This window comes from Capra hircus, chromosome 11, assembly GCF_001704415.2.
Source record: "Capra hircus breed San Clemente chromosome 11, ASM170441v1, whole genome shotgun sequence".
Taxonomy (NCBI): Eukaryota; Metazoa; Chordata; class Mammalia; order Artiodactyla; family Bovidae; genus Capra; species Capra hircus.
This window is the reverse complement of record NC_030818.1, coordinates 27,031,147-27,049,939: the sequence shown is the minus strand read 5'-3', so window position 1 is coordinate 27,049,939 and position 18,793 is coordinate 27,031,147.

The window sequence follows — 18,793 nt, the reverse complement described above, 5'->3', positions numbered from 1 at the left end:
GGTGAAATTACCACTAGAGGAGAACCCTTTTGCGCCGACTTTAAATACCAAGGATATTTCCCAGTAGAGACCCTTACAATTCCAGCAGCTGGTCGTCTAATTTGGAGCAGGAGACTTTGCCTCAAACTTCGTTCTGTGCAGGCGTGGGGGTCAAGTTTTACCCAGCAGGGTGAGACAACATCAAGCACCCAAAGATCCCTGAACCCCAAGAGGAAGTCCAGCCCTGGCAGCTCCTGTGGCCTCTCCTGGAGGCTGTGCTCTCCGCCCACAACTCAGATTTTCCTCGGTGGGAGTGGCCCCACCCTCACTGCCTGGCAGGGTGTAGAGCTGAAGATCCAGAGAGGCTCGAGGGATCGAGAAGCTGTCTTGGGTCAGCCAGCAGGTCGGTGATTATTTCTGGAAGGGAGGAAAGACAATAGTCCCTTGAGCCTGAATCACCCCTATTGCCCCCCATTTTCCACACTCACAATCACAAACACACTCTACACCAGCTTTCACAAGGACACATACATATTTACAATTCAATTCACTGTGCTATGCACTGTGGCTAGCACAAAAACACTCACCCGCTCACACTTGGTGGCTACACAAGGAAATCCATCACACATATAGTTCACATGCACACGAACAGAAACAAACACACATAGACACCCTAACACATGTCCTCAGGTGAAACACTCTCCTGCACAGATGTAAGTAGTGAGGTACCTACACAAACGGGCCCTTCTCTCACGATGTATTCATGCACGCGAACACAAACCTCTGCTTCTCCTTAGAAACGTGCATATCCACCCCCGTAGCCAGTACCCTTGCCAGCAGCCAATCCCAACACACTGACCTGCTGGGGCCAGAACGCAGCCTTGAAGCACAGCTGGTCGGGAGAGCCTAGGCTGCAGGAGCTGTGGCCCAAAGAAAGAGATGATGCTAACCCATCATCTCTGCAGGTGGTCAGGGCTCCCGGCTGCAGCACCCTCTCTCCCCAGACCCGGATGGGATCCGTGGAGTTAGCGGGGAGCTCTGATTTGGCCAGTAGGGGGCGGGGTGCCTGTCCTGGAGCTTTATTCAGGCTTCGTGGTGCTACTTGTTGCAACTTCCCTCTTTCCCTCCGCCTTGGAAAGTTAATCCCAAAAATATTTATTTAAAAAGGGAAACTATGCAGAAGTTCTGAGAATAAACCTAAGCAGCTACTTACCCACTGTATAAATCTATACAAGCCAGTCCTCCACTCCACACCCCACTAGATCTACCGCACCAACTGTACATAACTTTTGCACAGACGTTGCCAGGTGAATACAACCATTCCCTGTCCAGGCCTTCACCAAATGGGGTTCTCAATGACTTGTCACCCCTCCCCTCTGCCAGTAGTCACTGAAACTGAGAGTTTTGCTCAGGCCACTTGAAGGGACGCAGCAACTAGAAGCATGAGTCTCCCTTTCTGCTTCCCCAACCGTGCTTGCTGTTCATTTATTCCCAGCCAGGTCCCATACCCATGCACCCTTGAAGGTAAAACTCTAATGAAGAAGGTAGAATTTAGGCCTTGAGAGCAGCTGGCCTCTGCTTGGGAGACTTAAATGCTGAGGGCTGGATATGCTGCCTCCACAGTCTCCTTCCATGCCGGGCACTGGGCAGCCCTCTCCAGGCCTCAGGTCAGGCCTGGACCTGATGTTCCATCCTGAAGGGCGTCTCGAGGGAGTGACTCGTCTACCTAAGGAGCAGGTGGTGATGGTGCGCCACAAAAGAAAAGGTTAAACAGAGCCAGGGAGATCTGGGGAGGCTACAAGTCCACTCAGTCTTCAGTTTAACCCAGTCCCTGTAGGACACACCATTTCAGTACCTGACAAAAACCGGGACCAGTAGAGTAGGGGTACTGAGTCAGGACACAGGGAATTTGGCCTCCTGGATTCCAACAGCTCACATCTCTTGCCCAGAAGGATGCTGGGGGCGGTGGAGGGGTGGGGGGGGGGGCGGTAGGGGGAAGCAGGCTTTGGACAGGCGATATGTGAACGTTCTCATATTGAGGGGTGGGTGGAGGATGGAGGGCTTGGGCTCATGACTGGGCCCCTTCCTTTTTTTCCACATCGCCCATTCCAACGCTGCGTCTTAAGTACCCTTGGCTGCGTCTTAAGTACCCTTGGCATTCGGAGCTGACTAGGGAGGCTGCAAAGGAAAGCGACCCAGTGCGTGAGGATGTGCTGCCAGACGTGAGAAGGCTCATAAGAGTGCGTGAGCTCAATAGGGTGGAAAAAAAGCGCCGGTGGGCCTTGAGACTGCAGCTCTTTTGAGTACATAGGTGCGTGGGGGAGCCACTGAGCTGCCCAGGACACTCGGAGGAGCCCAGAATGCGGCTTGTAAATAGAGGCGCCTGGGGCTGGAAGAGAACCAGCCTCTCCTCTCGCGCCGCGGGAACCCAACCCTGCCCGAATTGGTCCTGATTCCTGGACCCGCGGCTGGACGCAGGCAGCCTGAGTGAGGAGGAAAAGAGGGGGGCTGGGTTGCTGCTGCCGGGGGTGGGGGGGCTCAGTGGAGCCCGGAAAGATCTGGAGTCCTTGTGTCAGGGTCAAGGCCTCGCGTGCGTCTTCTCCGGAGCCTCTTCTCGAAATTCCGTGGGTCCCTCCCTTGAGGCTGAAACTCAAAAAAAGGTTTCTCATGGGTTGTGGGGTAGAATCGGAGAGGAGAGGATCAGAATGGGTGCTCTTCAGAGGGGTGAGTTTTCCCTCCGTTTCTCCTCAATCACAACAGCAGGGTTGCTCCCGCGCTAGGTGAGAGATTAAATAAGACCATGGGGATGGATGCGCCCGAAGAAAGACCCCGACAGGCGGTCCTAGTCGCCCCCAAAGGCTCCCTTTCTTGAAGGGCGCACAAACCCGACAGGCTGGCACAAGGGACGCCTTCTTTAGGATGCTAAGTCCTTTAGGATTTAGCCCCCAAAGGGCAGGGCTAAATCCAGAGCTACCAGCCGCCCGGCCCAGCCGGAGTACCCCGTGCGTCCTCACTGTTTGACTAGCGCGCGGCGGCTGGGACTCTGGCAAGCTGCTCCGGGGCGGCTGAAGCCTTCGAAGACCCAGCCGCGCGCTTGATGCCAGGCCGGGCGCGACCGGCTTTCCCAGACAAGTGACCCGCGCGCTGCTGGAGATGACGCGAGGCTCTGGGGCCTGAGCTGCGGGGAGCAGGGGCCCGCGGGACTGGGCAGCCCTCTTTCTCTGGACCTTGAGCTGGCGGCGCGGGTAGGCCCAGGAACCGGGACGCTTGGGACGCGCCGCGGGCGATAAAACCATGCGCAACTCCGCAGCCATCCGGGCTCGGGGCTGGAGGGTGGGCGGGGAGCCTCGGCTCTGCGGGTCCGGGGCACTCAGGCCCGGCAAGCCCCCGCCTGAGAGCCTGCAGTCTGCAGGCTCAGCTGCCTCGGGTGCCCCAGCCGGGGAGTCAGCCCAGTCGCCCGAGGTCCTGTAAAGGGAGCGACGGGTCAGACTGGAAGGCGAGAGCAGCCGTGGGGGCGGGCCTTGCAAAGCTGCAGGCCCTCGACTCCCTTCCTTCAGGGTTTTTCCAAGGGTTTGTGTTGGCTTCCCAGCCAGGACCTTTCATTAATTCCAAAGCTCATTGCTGGCAGAATCATCCGGGTAACTCGCCCTGGGCCATGGAGACGCGGCTCGAAGTTAGTGACTTCCCTAGTGCCCAGAGTAACAGGTCATACTCTTCCTTTCTTGAATGCTCACTCCACATCAGGCACTTTACACACCTGGTATCTGTTTAATTCTCACAGAGGCCACACAAAGAAGCTATTATTACTGATACATGAAACTGAGACGTCAGGTTCGGGAACTTGCCCGGAGTCAGACGCGTTTACAGCGGTGGGACCGGCATTTGAACTTGGTCCTTGCCAGTATGCAGCGCATGATCCCGCGGGGCCAGGGATTGGAGATTGCGCGGGGTCCCGGGTGGCCCCGGCGGGCGCAGATGCTTCCCAGGGCATGGAGGCAGCCCTCTGCCGCGGGAGCGAGCTGCGGCATTGGGGGCTCGCAGTCCCAGTGACCCGCCCAGGTCCGGTGCAAGCGTTATCCCTTCAACCATCAGCGTAATTACCCCGTTCCCTCACTTGCGCTCTTCTATGTAGTTTTGAAGCACCATCGAGTACCGCAAAGCAGATTTCGACCAGCGCGGGTCACTAGACAGAAAAGATAGAGCCTTGGGATCCTAGGGTCAATCTGCGGCCGCTTCCCTCTTCGCCCTCCGGAGACTCCGGCCTCTTCTCTGCCATTCTGATAGGGACATTGAGGCTGACTGGAGACCCTGAGGGCTAAGACCTGAGTCTTGCGTGGGACACTCTACTCTTTGTCCGCCTCCAGCCCCACCTCCATTAATCCTGTGCTCGGACAGGGCTCTCTGGTGGGCTGTAAATAAAAAGCATCATTCCATTAACACAAGTTTACTGCTGGGGCGCAAGGAGGTTAGAAGGAGGCGGAGTCCAGACACTATTTTTCAAAGACCAGAGCGCATCCGACCCATCCCAGTCCGGCTCCTCCCGCACTTCGGCAACGCACACCCTTCGGGCCCCTCTGGAAGTCCCATGCTTCACCCGTGGAGCAGTAGATGGTGCAAGCGCTCAGATTCCACCCGAGCTAGGTGATTCTGTCAGTTTCAAGATAAGGTGTGTGCAATACCCTGCTGTCCCCAAGCAGAGCCATTGGCAACCTGAAAATCTGCCCTGAGACACCTGAACTGATGAGGGAGACTGCTAGTCCAAGTGAATGAGTGGGCTCAGCTTAATTAAGGAAGCCAGTTAGGTATGAGTCACTCCTTCCTCCTGCTAAGGGAAGAGCAGGCCCTGGTGGGACAGGCTAGGGAGCTGAAGGGGATTAGAAACAGGATGAGGCAGAATCGTTTCAAAAAGCAAAATAATATAGGTACTGCTAGTGTTTGTCCAGTCCTCAGTGGGCTCAGACTCTTTCTTCTGCATTCTGTTGTTGAGGTGGCTTCTTGAGTTTGGGGGAAATTGTTGTTGTGCAGTCATTAAATCGTGTCCTACTCTTTGTGACCCCGTGGACTGCAGCACTCCAGGCTTTCCTGTCCTCCCTATCTCCGGGAGTTTGTTCAGATTCATATACATTGAGTCAGTGATGCTATCTGACCACCTCACCCTCTGCCGCCCTCTTCTTTTGCTCTCAATCTTTCCCAGCATCAGGGTCTTTTCCAATGAGTCAACTCTTAGTATCAGGTGGCCAAAGTACTGAAGCTTCAGCTTCAGCATCAGTCCTTCCAATGAATATTCAGAGTTGATTTCCTTTAGGGGGAAAAAGCAGACACCAAACCAGCCCAAAGAATAGAGATTGTTCCCCTGGGATTGGGGAAGGGTGCAGAGAAATGGCCACCATCATGGAGCTCCAAATGCTGCTACAGAGACTTAAATGTATCTCAAAATCAGAACAAACCATCCCTGAAATCATTCAAAGGAATGCCTAACCACTGAAAGAAAGGGATCTGTTCTGACAGGCCACTTCCAAACCTTCCCCAAAGGAAGCAGGCAGAGCTGAGAACTTGAGTTTTGTTCTCTCACTGGGCCTGTCAGTTAAGGCTCCCAACAAATGAGTTGTGAGCCAGAGATTTCCACAGCAGGTGAATACTGAATTTTGTGGGTGATTCCCAAAGGGATGTAGCTTTTTTTTTTAACTGAAGAAAATGGAAAGAGAGTCAAGAGTTCTATTTACTCTGAAAGACTAGACCTTGGTGTCAGTTCAGAGCTATAGATAAAATCAAGAGTTAGTTTATCATTTACTTATTATTTTTTAAAGAACTAGGTTAAGCAATCACCCTAAAGGCAGATAAATATTTAGTAGGAATATTAAATAGACAAGACTTCAGATGAATGATGAAGGTCCAGAATGGGTGGAGCCAAGACACAGTATCCGGAATTAGGCAGTCCTCCTTCCCTAGAGCTCAGGAACCAAGAGGGGGCAGGGAGGCACAAGTAGGTAATGCCACATCATCCAGAAGCAGCTGGAATGTGTTGGGCACCAAACTTGAGACCAGGAAAGAATCAAAATGTCACCGTACCTGGTAGCTATGTCAACAAAAGTGTGCCCCAGGCTCAAAGTCTATTCAACACAAGCCAGCTTCCGATCCAGATGGAGCTGAGGCACAGCCCAGGAAAAGAGACTTTATTACATATGTTTGTAGACAAATCCCAAAACAAGAGCTTATTTCTCATCCACATTCATAAGAGTCTGCTGCTAAGTCACTTCAGTCATGTCCAACTCTGTGTGACCCCATAGACGGCAGCCCACCAGGCTCCCCCATCCCTGGGATTCTCCAGGCAAGAATACTGGAGTGGGTTGCCATTTCCTTCTCCAATGCATGAAAGTAAAAAGTGAAAGTGAAGTCGCTCAGTCGTGTCCAACTCTTAGCGACCCCATAGACTGCAGTCTCCCAGGCTCCTCTGTCCCTGGGATTTTCCAAGCAAGAGTACTGGAGTGGGGTGCCATTGCCTTCCCCTCATAAGGGTCTAGTGGGATGTTTCTGGGCAACAGGTGGCTTCCCATGGAGTGATTCAGAAACCAAGCCTTCCTTATCAAGTGGCTCCACCCTTAGAGTCTTTTGTATTCAGTTGCCATATGGGTAAGAAGCATGAAAGACAGGCATGGGAGGGGTGGGTGAGGTGAGGGGGTGGGTTTGGAGTGGTACACATCACTTCCGCTTGCATTCCATGGAACGGAACTTAGTCATTTGATCAAGTAAACTGCAAGGGAAATTGGGAAATGAAGCTACCTGTGTGACCAGAAAGATATCCCAGGAAACAGATTTACTGATTTTTTTATGGTTAATCAGTCCTCAGTGATTTTAAAACAGAGATCTGTATTCTGTAAATTTTCCCTTTTCATGCATCTATATATATATTTTTTTACAATTATGAGTTAGAATACAGTTTTTTGTTTTTTGCCTTGCTTGTCTTGGTTTTTCTGGGGTGAGGAATACACATGGAGATACCACTCTTACATTATAGGTCACTTCACTTCTCTGGGCCTCAGTTTCCTCATCTGTTTCATAGTATATTAATTAGGGCAAGGTTCAGCTAAACATGATTAAAAAAAAAACCAAATCAGAATGGCTTAAGCATAATAGAAGATCATTTCTCTCACAGATTAGCATCTATGTAGGCAATCTAAGATTGATGCAAACCCAAGCTCTTCCTACTTTGTTGTTGTCTCTAAAGAAGTCTAGACATTGACGTACAAGATGGACAGTGTAAATCACCTGTTTTTAACATTTGTGTCCACTTTTTTATGGCTGTGCTGGGCTTTCTCTAGTTGTGGAGATCAGGGGCTACTCTCTAGTTGCAGTATGCGAGCTCCTCATTTCAATGGCTTCCCTCATTGCAGAGCCCAGACTCTAGAGCACGGGCTCAGTAGTTGTGCTCCATGAACTTAGTTGCCCCTGGGCCTGTGGAATCTTCCTGGACCAGGAATTGAACCTGTGTCCCCTGCCCTGGCAGGTGGATTCTTAACCTCTGAACCACCAGGGAAGTCCTAAATCACCCATTTGAAATATGCTCATAGAGCTAAAAGAAATTATATCTAAAGAACTAAAAGAAAGCATGAGAACTATGTCACACCAAATAGAGAATATCAATAAAGAGATCAGAACTACAGAAATAAATTATATAGAAATTTTGGAATTGAAAATTACAATAAATAAAATGAAAAAATTTACTAGAGGGAGTCAGTAACAGTTTTGATCTGACAGGCGAAAGAATCAAATTTATCTAGTCTGAGCAACAGAAAAAAGAATGAAGAAAAATGAACAATGTCTCTGAGACCTGCAGGCCACCAGTGAGCATACCAACCTATGCATCCTGGGAGTTCCCTGAAGAAGAGAGAGAAAAGGGCAGGAAGACTATTTGAAGAAATAATGGCTAAAAACTTTCCAAATTTGATGAAAAACATTAATTTACATATCCAAGAAGCTCAATAAACTTCATGTAAGATAAATTCAAAGAGAGCCACAGTGAAACATATCATAATGAAACCGTCAAGACAAGGAGAATCTCTTTGGATATACTGTATGCAGAATCTTAGTTCCCCAACCAGGAATCAAACCCACACCCCTGGCAATGGAAGCGTGGAGTCTTACACACTGGATTGCCAAGGAAGTCCCAAGAATTTTTTTTTAAACTGAAGTTTAGTTGCTGTACAATATTATATGTTACAGGTGTACAATACAGTGATTCACAATTTTTAAAAGTTATGCTTCATTTATAGTTATTATAAAATATTGGCTATATTCCCTGTGTTGTACAATATACCCTTGTGTCTTATTTTATACAGAATAATTTGTACTTCTTAATCCCCGATCCCCATCTTGTCCCACCTCCCTCGCCCCTCCCCGCTGGTGACCACTAATTTGTTCTCTATATCTGTGAGACTGGTTTTGTTGTTGTTACGTTCACTAGTTTCTTCTATCGTTCAGATTCCGCATATAAATGATACCATATAGTCTTTGTCTTTCTCTGTCTGACATTCCATCTAGCATAACACAAGTCCATCCATGTTGCTGAAAATGGCAAGATTTCATTCTGTTTTTATGGCTGAGTAGTATTCCATTACATATATATACCAGGCTTCCATGGTGGTTTGGGGTAAAGAACCCACCTGCTAATGCAGGAGATGTGGGTTTGATCCCTGGGTCAGGAAGATCCCCTGGAGAAAGAAATGGCAACCCATTCCAGGATTCTTGCCTGAGAAATCCCATGGGCAGAGGAACCTGGTGGGCTATAGTCCATGGTCGCAAAGAGCTGGACATGACTGAGAGACTAAACATCAACAACTATATATGGATTTTCCTAGTGGGTAAGCCAGTGAAGAATCTGCCTGCAATATGGGAGACCTAGGTTTGATCCCTGGGTTGGGAAGATCCCCTGGAGAAGGGAATGGCTACCCACTCCAGTATTCTGGGCTGGAGAATTCCATGGACTATACTGTCCATGGGGTCTCAAAGAGTCAGACACGACTGAGTGGCTTTCACATATATATATATATATATATCACATCTTCTTCATCCATTTGCCTTTTGATGGACACTTAGGTTGCTTCCATATATTGACTACTGTAAATAGTGCTGCTATGAACATTGGAGTGTGTGTATCTTTTTGAACTTGTGTTTTTGGGTTTTCTAGATATATACCCAGGAGTGGAATTGCAGTGTCATATGGTAGTTCTATTTTTAGTCTTTTGAGAAAACTGCATACTGTTTTCCACAGTGGCTGAACCAGTTAACATTCTCACCAACAGTCTTCTACTGGAATAGACACTTACTGAGGATATGGATTTACTTTCCCTACCAAAACAACCGTCCATGGGCTTGTAGAATGCCTTTAGTCACCATCATGGTATTGCATACAGCGTTGCTTCTGATCAAGGAACACACTCCACACAAAAGAAGTACAGCAGTAGATCCATGCTCATAAGATTCACTGACCTTACCATGTCCCCCGCCATCCTGAAGAAGCTGACTTGATAGAAAGGTAGAATGATCTTTTGAAGATTTAGTTACAGCACGAGCTGGATGGCAATGGCTAGGGCAAGGTTCCTGAGAAAGCCGTATATGCTCTGAATCTGCATCCGTTTATGGTGCTCTTTCTCCCATAGCTGAACCTCACAGGTCCGGGAACCGGGGTAGAAATGGGAATGCCACCACTCACTGTTCCTCCTAGTGACTCACAAGGAAAGTTTCTGCTTTCTGTTCCCACAACATGATGCTCTCACTAGAGGTCTTAGTTCCAGAAGGAGAAATGCTTCCACCAGGAAACAAAACAACAATTCCACTGAACGGGAAGTTAAGACAGCCACCTGCCCACTTTGGGTTCCTCATGCCTCTGAATCAACAAGCAAAGAAGGGAGTTACTGTGCTGGCTGTGGTAATTGGTCCTGATTGCCAAGCAGAAGTTGGACTGTTCCTGCACTCCGGAGGTAAGGAAAAGGATGTCCTGGGATACAGGAGATCCCTTAGCTTATCTCTTAGTAGTACCATGCCTTGTAATTAAGGTCAATGGAAAACTACAACAACCCAGACCAGGCAGGACTACTAAGGACCCAGAGCCTTGAGGAATCACCCCCACCAGTTGAAGAACTATGACCAGCTGAAGTCCTAGCTGGAGGCAAAGGGTTAGAATGGGTAATGGAAGAAGGTAATTATGAATACCAGCTCCAACTATGTGACCAGTTAGAGAAATGAGGACTGCAGTTGTCAAGAGTATTTCATCCTTATTTTGCTATGTGTATTTTTGTGTATAATATATGCGTATATATTGGGCTGCCACAGTGGCTTAGTGGTAAAGAATCCACCTTCAGTGCAGGAGATGCAGGAGATGTGGGTTCTGTCCCTGGATCAGGAAGATTCCCTGGAGGAGGGCGTAGCAACCCACTCCAGTATTCTTGCCTAGAGAATCTCATACAGAAGAGCCTGGAAGGCTACAGTCCATAGATAGCAAAGAGCTAGACACAACTGAAGTGACTGAGCATGCAAATGTGTGCATATGTACTGGCCTTCCCAGGTGGTGCAGCGATAAAGGATCTGCCTGTCAAATGCAGCAGATGCAAGGGACACAGCTTCAATCCCCACAGCTTCAAGATCCCCTCGAGTAGGAAACGGCAACCTACTCCAGTATTCTTGCCTGGAAAATTCCATGGACAGAGGAGCCTTCTGGGCTACAGTCATTGGGGTCTCAAAGAGTTGGACACACCTGAGCAACTGAGCACATACACATGCATATATATTAAGCAAATATCTTTGGGTTTTTTCCTCTCTTATTTCCTTACCATGGAGCATAAGATGCATTGACCTATATTATAGCACATAAATTTTCTTAATTTTACATCATAGTATTTAAGTTATGGGATATCAAGGAGAGGAGTGAACATGGTTCAAGGATTTTTCCTCCTCTTCTGGGGATGGGGTTGGTGCATTTTCAATCATACTCAGCATAGTTGAATCATGCTTGGAATTGTGACCTAGTTATTGTCTTAATTTGCACATTAAGTTTGGTTTAAGGAGCTATATATGCCAAGTTGACAAAGGGTAGGCTTCTAAAGGTTTTAATTTCATGTGAAGCTTGGCTTGGCCACAAGATAGCTATCTGATTGAACATTATTTCTGAGGAAAATCGAAATGGCCATAAGTTATCGTGTCACACTTGTTCGAATGACTAGTATCAAAAAGGCAAGAAATAATAAACATTGGCAAGGAGGTGGAGAAAAGGGAATCCTTGTACACTGTTGGTGGAAATGTAAATTGGTGCAGCCACTATGGAAGACAGCATGGAGATCCTGAAAAAATAAGAATAGAACTATCATATAATACAGCTATCACACTTCTGAATATTTATTCAAAGAAACCCCTAAAACACTCATTTGGAAAGGTGTGTGCACCCCTATGTTTATCCCAGCATTATTTACAATACCAAGATATGGAAGTAGCCTAGGTGCGCATCAATAGGTGAATGAGTAAAGAAGATGTGATATATATACAATACAATATTATTCTGTCATTAAAAAAATAAAATATTGCCATTTGCAACAACATGGACCTTGAGGGTATATGGTAACTAAAAGAAGTCAGATGGAAAAAGACAAATACCATATGATTTCACTTATATGTGAAATATAAAGAACAAGCAAAAATGAAATAAATGAACAAAACAAATGAAGACCAACATATAGATACAGAGAACAGAGTAGTGGTTACCAGAGGGAACTAAATCTATGTACATGATATGGCCTCCCTTGACTTTGCTTCTCTGGACAATGACGGGGACAGTCGCTCAGTCGAGTCTGATTGTTTGTTACCCCATGGACTGTAGCCCTCCAGGCTTCTCTGTCCATAGAATTCTCGAGGCAAGAATACTGCAGTGGGTAGCCATTCCCTTCTCCAGGGGATCTTCCTGACCCAGGGATCAAACCCAGGTCTCCTGCATTGCAGACAGATTCTTTACCATCTGAGCCACCAGGGAAGCAGCTTTTTCTCTGGAGAACCCTGACAAATACACTTCCTGATGATTGTCTAAGGTGAGCCCAAGATAGACTGACCAGGTGACCCAAGGGGAAAAATATAAAGAATTACTTTTCACACTTTTTAGTACTTTGTATGTTATTAATATCATACAGTAGGCTATTAATATCAGTAGGCTGTTAATATCATTTACTTTCTGGTAATATACTATACCTTCCCACCTCAGCACCATCTGCTATTGACCCTTGTAATTTAGTCTCCACACCTTTGTTAATGATAGAACTTGCAATCTGTAGCTGGCCAAATGCTGCCCAGAATAAAGACTACATTTTCTGGCCTCCCTTGCAGCTAGACATACCACACAACTAAGTTTTGGTTAATGAATATTATTGAAATGTTGTATGTAAACTTTTGGAAGTGTTTTTCAAGGAAGAGGATCCCCTTCTTCTCCCTCCTTCTTGCTGACAGGAATATAGATGCGATGGCCAGAGCTAGCACAGCCTTCTTGGACAATGAGGCAACATGCTGAAGTTGGCGGAGCAGTCAAACAGAAGGAGCCTGATTCGAACATAACTTTGGAGTAGGTATTCTAGCCCTCAACCTCCTACTCCAGATTTTCTTAATATGAAAGAGAAATAAACCCCTATTTTATTTAAGCTCCTAATCCCAGGGGTTTCTCACATGTGTGCTGCTGCTGCTGCTGCTGCTGCTGCTAAGTTGCTTCAGTCATGTCCAACTCTGTGCGACCCCATAGACGGCAGCCCACCAGGCTCCCCTGTCCCTGGGATTCTCCAGGCAAGAAGACTGAAGTGGGTTGCCATTGCCTTCTCCAATGCATGAAAGTAAAAAGTCAAAGTGAATTCACTCAGTCGTGTCCGACTCTTAGCGACCCCATGGACTGCAGCCTACCAGGCTCCTCTGTCCGTGGGATTCTCCAGGCAAGAGTACTGGAGTGGGGTGCCATTGCTTTCTCTGTCTCACATGTGTAGGTATATCTAATTCTAACTGAAAACTACTTTTCCAAATTCAAAGAGTATAATATTCCTTCCTGGAACCCTATGGCTCTTTTACTTGTGTAATTTGCTTTTCTCCTTTCAATATTTCTCTGAGGTGTAGTATTTTCTGACCATGCCTATTTCACAAAAGTACAGGAAGCTTGCATTCAAAGTATTGCCTAAGGCAAAGAAGTGGTTTAACTGAGAAGTTGTAACTCCTAGCTCTCCAGTGCATGCTGTCCCATGCATTCACTTGTGAAAACATAAGTTCAGCATAGTCCGGGTAAGCAAATGAAGAAAGTTTCCAGCTACTCCTATGCCTAGATGAATTTGTCTGGACCCAAGAGGCTATCAGATATGTTCCCACTTTTATTTCGGGTCCTTCTCAGCCTGGCATACCCCTGAAAGAGATTTAAAAATACACAAATGTTCCTTAATAGCAATGGTGGGGGTGGGGCCTGTGATGAGCTTTTGGAAGACAGAAAATATTGACTTTATCCCCTTCCCAGACTTGGTAAAATCTTGGTATTGTCCAGGTTTGGTAAAATCAGTACCAAAACTATTTCACTTTTCTAAATGATCTGGAGGGCCTTGGTGAAACCGCTAGTTTCGCAAATGACACTGTGCTCTAGTAGGGAGTGAAGGACTCAGGGGCTGAGAACAAATTCAGGAAGATCTCATAAAGGCACATGAGTAGGCAGACCAGTGACAGGTAAACTGAGGCAAGCAAATAAGCAACTGGAGGTACGTAATAATCTAAATTTGTGGGTTGGGGAGCTGGAGGTGAAGGCACAGGGATTATTATTAACTCCTCTCCAAAGACATTAACCAATGAGCTTGTCTAGCTGAGAAGGTCAATGCAGTTCAGTTGCACAACATTGATCAAGAGTCTCTGATGTGCCAGGCATCATACCAAGTGCCAGTTCATAAACACGTGCCCGAGGTGGGCCCTGCCCTCATGGGGTGTGTGCTTTAGCTCCAAGTGTCACCATGAAGGGAATCGGAATATTCTCCTTCCTGCTCTCTGGGACATTGTGTGCAAAATTGATCACTGTGCCCTGAATCCAAAACAGAGCTGGAGAAGGTTCAGTGAAGAGGTGGAACCAGAGGGCAGGCATCTGCCATCAGGCATTGGTTGCAGAGGTGAGGGTTCCACTCTGACCCCAGATTATACATCACCTCCTCTGTGAAGACCTACCTGACTGTGTCCCCCAGGTAGAACTGACCTACACTTACTTTAGTTTGTAAACAATTCTGTCGTGTAACCACTCCAACTACTTTTTTTTTTAACATTTATCTTTCCTTCCAAAATGCCTGAAAGCAAAGACCTTACATGGTTTCAAAATCCTTAGTATTTAGTATAGTATTCGTGTATAGTGCATGTTCCATAAATATATTTCATTGGTCTCTAAAATTTATTGTTCATATGCTATATCAGATAAAAAACATTTGATCATGTTCCATTTGTTTAAGTATATTGTATACTCATTCTGTACATTAGAAAACAAAAATAATGTGAACTGAATGGGTATAAAATTGAATATAACATTCTGAAAATCTTATTTTTTAACAAGACATCAATAACAATAATGGATACAAATTCATATTTCATATAGCCCTTGATAATTTTGATTGTTTTTTTTTTCATCTGACTGGGTCTGTCCTGATTAGAATATCATTGTTTTTATCCAATAACATAGCAGATGAAGTGTTACCAGATGAAGTGTCATCAGATAAAATGTCACTGAACAGGTGCCTTATTTGCCATTAGAATATATATATAAATTTTTTATTCTTTTATTTTTTTGGCTGTGCTGGGTCCTTGCCAAGGCAGGCAGGCTCCTCGGTATGTGAGATCTTACTTTCCCAAACAGGGATTGAACCTGCGTCTCGTGTATTGGAAGTGCAGCATCTTAACCAGTGGACCACCGCAGAAGTCCCTAGAATATATATTTTTAATAAACTATTTTCAGAGCAGTTTTAGGTTCACAATATAATTGACCAGAAGATACAGAAATTTCCCACATACTCTCTTCCCCAACACAAGCATAGTCTCCCTCATGGATGCATCATTTTCACCCAGAGCCCATTGCTCAGAGTTCAAGCTCAATGCTGTACTTTGTACGAGTTTGCACAAGTATATATGGGTATGTGTCCACCATTATAGCATTATGCAGAGTAGTTTCACTGCCCTGAAATTCCTCTGCACTCCCTCTATTCATCCTGCCCACCTCCTCCAATCCCTGATCTTTTCACTATTGTTACAGTTTTCCTTTTTTGGAAATATCACAAAGCTGGAATCATACAGTGTATAGCCTTTTCAGACTGACTTCTTTCACTTAGCAATATACATTTAAGTTTATGTATGGCTTTCCATGGCTTGATAGCACATCTTTTTAATGCTGCGTAATATTGGAGAAGGAAATGGCAACCCACTCCAGTATTCTTGCCTAGAGAATCCCAGGGATGGGGGAGCCTGGTGGGCTGCCGTCTATGCGGTCGCACAGAGTCGGACACGACTGAGGCGACTTAGCAGCAGCAGCAATATTGCATTGTCTGGATGTACCACGGTTTATTTACCCACTCACCCATTGAAGGACACCTCAGCTGCTTCCGAGTTATGGTAATTATGAGTTAAGTAGCTATAAACGTCTGTGTGCAGGTTTCTGCGTGAACACATTTTTCAGTTCCTTTGGGTAAATGCAAGGAGACTGACTGTTGAGTCAAATGGTAAGAATATGTTTAATTTTGTAAGAAGCCACCAAACTGTCTACCAAAGTGGCGGTACTATTTTTCATTCCCATCAGTAACAAATGAGGGTTCCTGTTGCTCCACATCCTTACCAATATCTATCTGCGTGTGTGTGAGTGTTCAGTCCTGCCCAACTCTTAGCGACCCCATGGACAGCAGCCTGCCAGGCTCCTCTGTCCATGTGATTTTTCAGGCAAGAATACTGGAGTGGGTTGCCATTTCCTACTCCATGGGAACTTCCCGACCCAGGGATCGAACCAATGTCTCCTGCATTGGCAGGCAGATTTTTTACCACTGAGCTACCTGGAATGTTGTCTAGGTTCTGAATTTTGGCCTTTCTAATAGGTGTGTAGTGATATCTCGTTGCTTCCTTCCCCCCCCCCATTGTTCTGCTTGCATTATTGTTTAGTTTTTCAACCTAAAGATTATTTGCAAAATTCTCTTGAGCTTCTTCAACCACTGGGCGTGAGTAACTTCCTTAAATCTTGCAGTGAGCATCCTGGCACTCAAGCGTTTCTCTAACACAAGGAAGACGAATGATTAAGGGCCTTGCTGACAGTCTTTTTGGGGAACATCAGCTCTTCCTTCAGAGGAGCTTGTAGACAGCAGGTAACATATCTCCATCTGAAACAAGATCTGAAGGTAGGTACCAGCCTCAATCTATACAATATTTTCTAAGCTTTTACTGGTTTATTTATTTCTGGCTGTGCTGGGTCTTCATTGCTGTATGGCTTTCCTCTAGTTGTGGTGAGCAGGGGATACGCTCTAGTTGTGGTGTGCTGGCCTCTCATTACAGTGGTTTCTCTTTGGAGCATGGGCTCCAGGGAGCTTCAGTAGTTGAGGCACATGGGCTCAGTAGTTGTGGCTCACAGGCTCTAGAACACAGGATCAATAGTTGAGGTGCATAGGCTTAGGTACTCTGCGGCATGTGGCATCTTCCAGGATCAGGGATGGAACTCGTGTCTCCTGCATTGACAGGTGGCTTCTTTACCACTAAGTCACAGGGAAGCCCCTCAATCTATATGTGAAATATTAGTAACGTTCCACTTAAAATTTTATAGGTAAAATTAAAATATGACTGTAAGTTCCGTTATTTTCTTGTCTCACCCCTAATGGATTATTTTGTGAATTGAAGACAGAATAATTTGAATAGAGAAGAAGGACGGTAGAGCTAGAGGCAGATTTAGGAAAGCTAATTTTGATTCCCTAAGTGTGGTAGGTTCAAAACATGGTGGCAAATTTTTTACACCTCTTCCACCAAGAGGCGGAATTTATCTCCTTTCCCCTAGAAACTGGATGGGGCCTCTGACTACTTGAACCAGTAGGATGCAGTGGAAGGGGCATTATGTGACTTTCATGGTTGGAAAAGGCCATAAAACTTCCACCTTCATCACTGGAACCCTCACTTGTAGAGCTCTAAGCTTTGGTGTAAAATGCCCTACTTCCCCGAGGCCACATGCCAGAGTGCGAAAGGGGGCTCTGACAGGTCCAACCCAGGCCAAGGAGCCAGACACACAAGAAAAGCTGCCCGGCACCCTGCAGACCAGCCCACAGCTCACCTAAATGCCACGGTAGGACCTCCGTCAGTGCCACAGAACAGAAGAATCAGGCAAGTGATCTCTGAATTCCCGACACATGAGGTCGTGAGATATAAGAACATGGCTGTTGTTGTTTTAATTTTTATTTTATATTATGATACTATTGATTGAGGCTTCCCAGGTGGCACAGTGGTAAAGAACCCACCTGCCAATGCAGGAGACACAGAAGACTTAGGTTTGACCCTTGGGTCAGGAAGATTCCCTGGAGTAGAAAATGGTAACTCACTCCAGTATCTTGCCTGGAGAATTCCATGGACAGAGGAGCCTGATGGGCGAGCTACAGTCCATGGGGTCACAAAGAGTTGGCACAACTGAGCAACTGAGTACGCATGCATGCATGGTTGACTTATAACGTTGTGTTAGTTTCAGGTATACAGCAGGGTGACTCAGGTATACACATCCATTCTTTTTCAGATTCTTCTCCCATATAGCTTATTACAGAATATTGAGTGGGGTTCTCTGTGCTATACAGTAGAATCCTTGTTGATTATTTTATATATAGTAGTATATATATGTTGCCTCTAAATTCCTAATTTATCCCTTTCCCAACTTTCCCCTTTGGTAATCCTAAGTTTGTTTTCTACGGCTGTGAGTCTGTTTCTTTTTTCTCAGTCTTGTCTGGGCTGGGTCTCAGCTGCAGCATGCAGGATCTTTGGTCTTCATTGCAGCACGCAGGATCTTTAGTTTTGGCCTGCAAACTCTTAGTTGTAGCATGCGGGATCTAGTACCCCAACCAAGGATCAAACCTGGGCCCCCCCTGCATTGGGAGCTTGGAGTCCTAGCCACTGAGCCACCAGGGAGGTCCCTGTGAGTCTTTTTCTGTTTTGTGAATAAGTTCCTTTGTATCATTTTTTTAGATTCCACATATAAGGGAATGTCATATGATATTTGTCTTTCTCTCTCTGACTTTACTTACTATGATGATCTCTAGGTTCATCCACATTGCTGCAAATGGCATTATTTCATTCCTTTTTATGACTATATACTATTCCATTGTATATATATATATATATATACATATGTATGTATATGTCTCATCTTTCTTTATCCATTTATCTGTTGATGGACACTTAACGTTGCTTCCATGTCTTAACTATTGTAAATGGTGCTGCAGTGAACATTGGAGTACATGTATCTTTTCGAATTATGTTCTCCACTAGATATATGCCCAAGAGTGGGATTGCGGGAGCATATGGTAGCTCTATTTTTAATTTTTAAGGAATCACCACACTGTTCTCCCTAGTGGCTGCACCAGTTTACATTCTCACCAACGGTGTAGAAGGGTTCAACGTGGTTACTTTTTTAAGTCACTAAATTTGGAGGTAGTTGTTATGCAGCAGAGAATAACCAGACAATAAGGAAAGCGTTTCTCAAAAATCATAGCTACCAAATAGTGGGACAGACCACACTGAAGGGAACAATTGTGGGCAGTATTCAGTAAGAGGTAAGAACTGG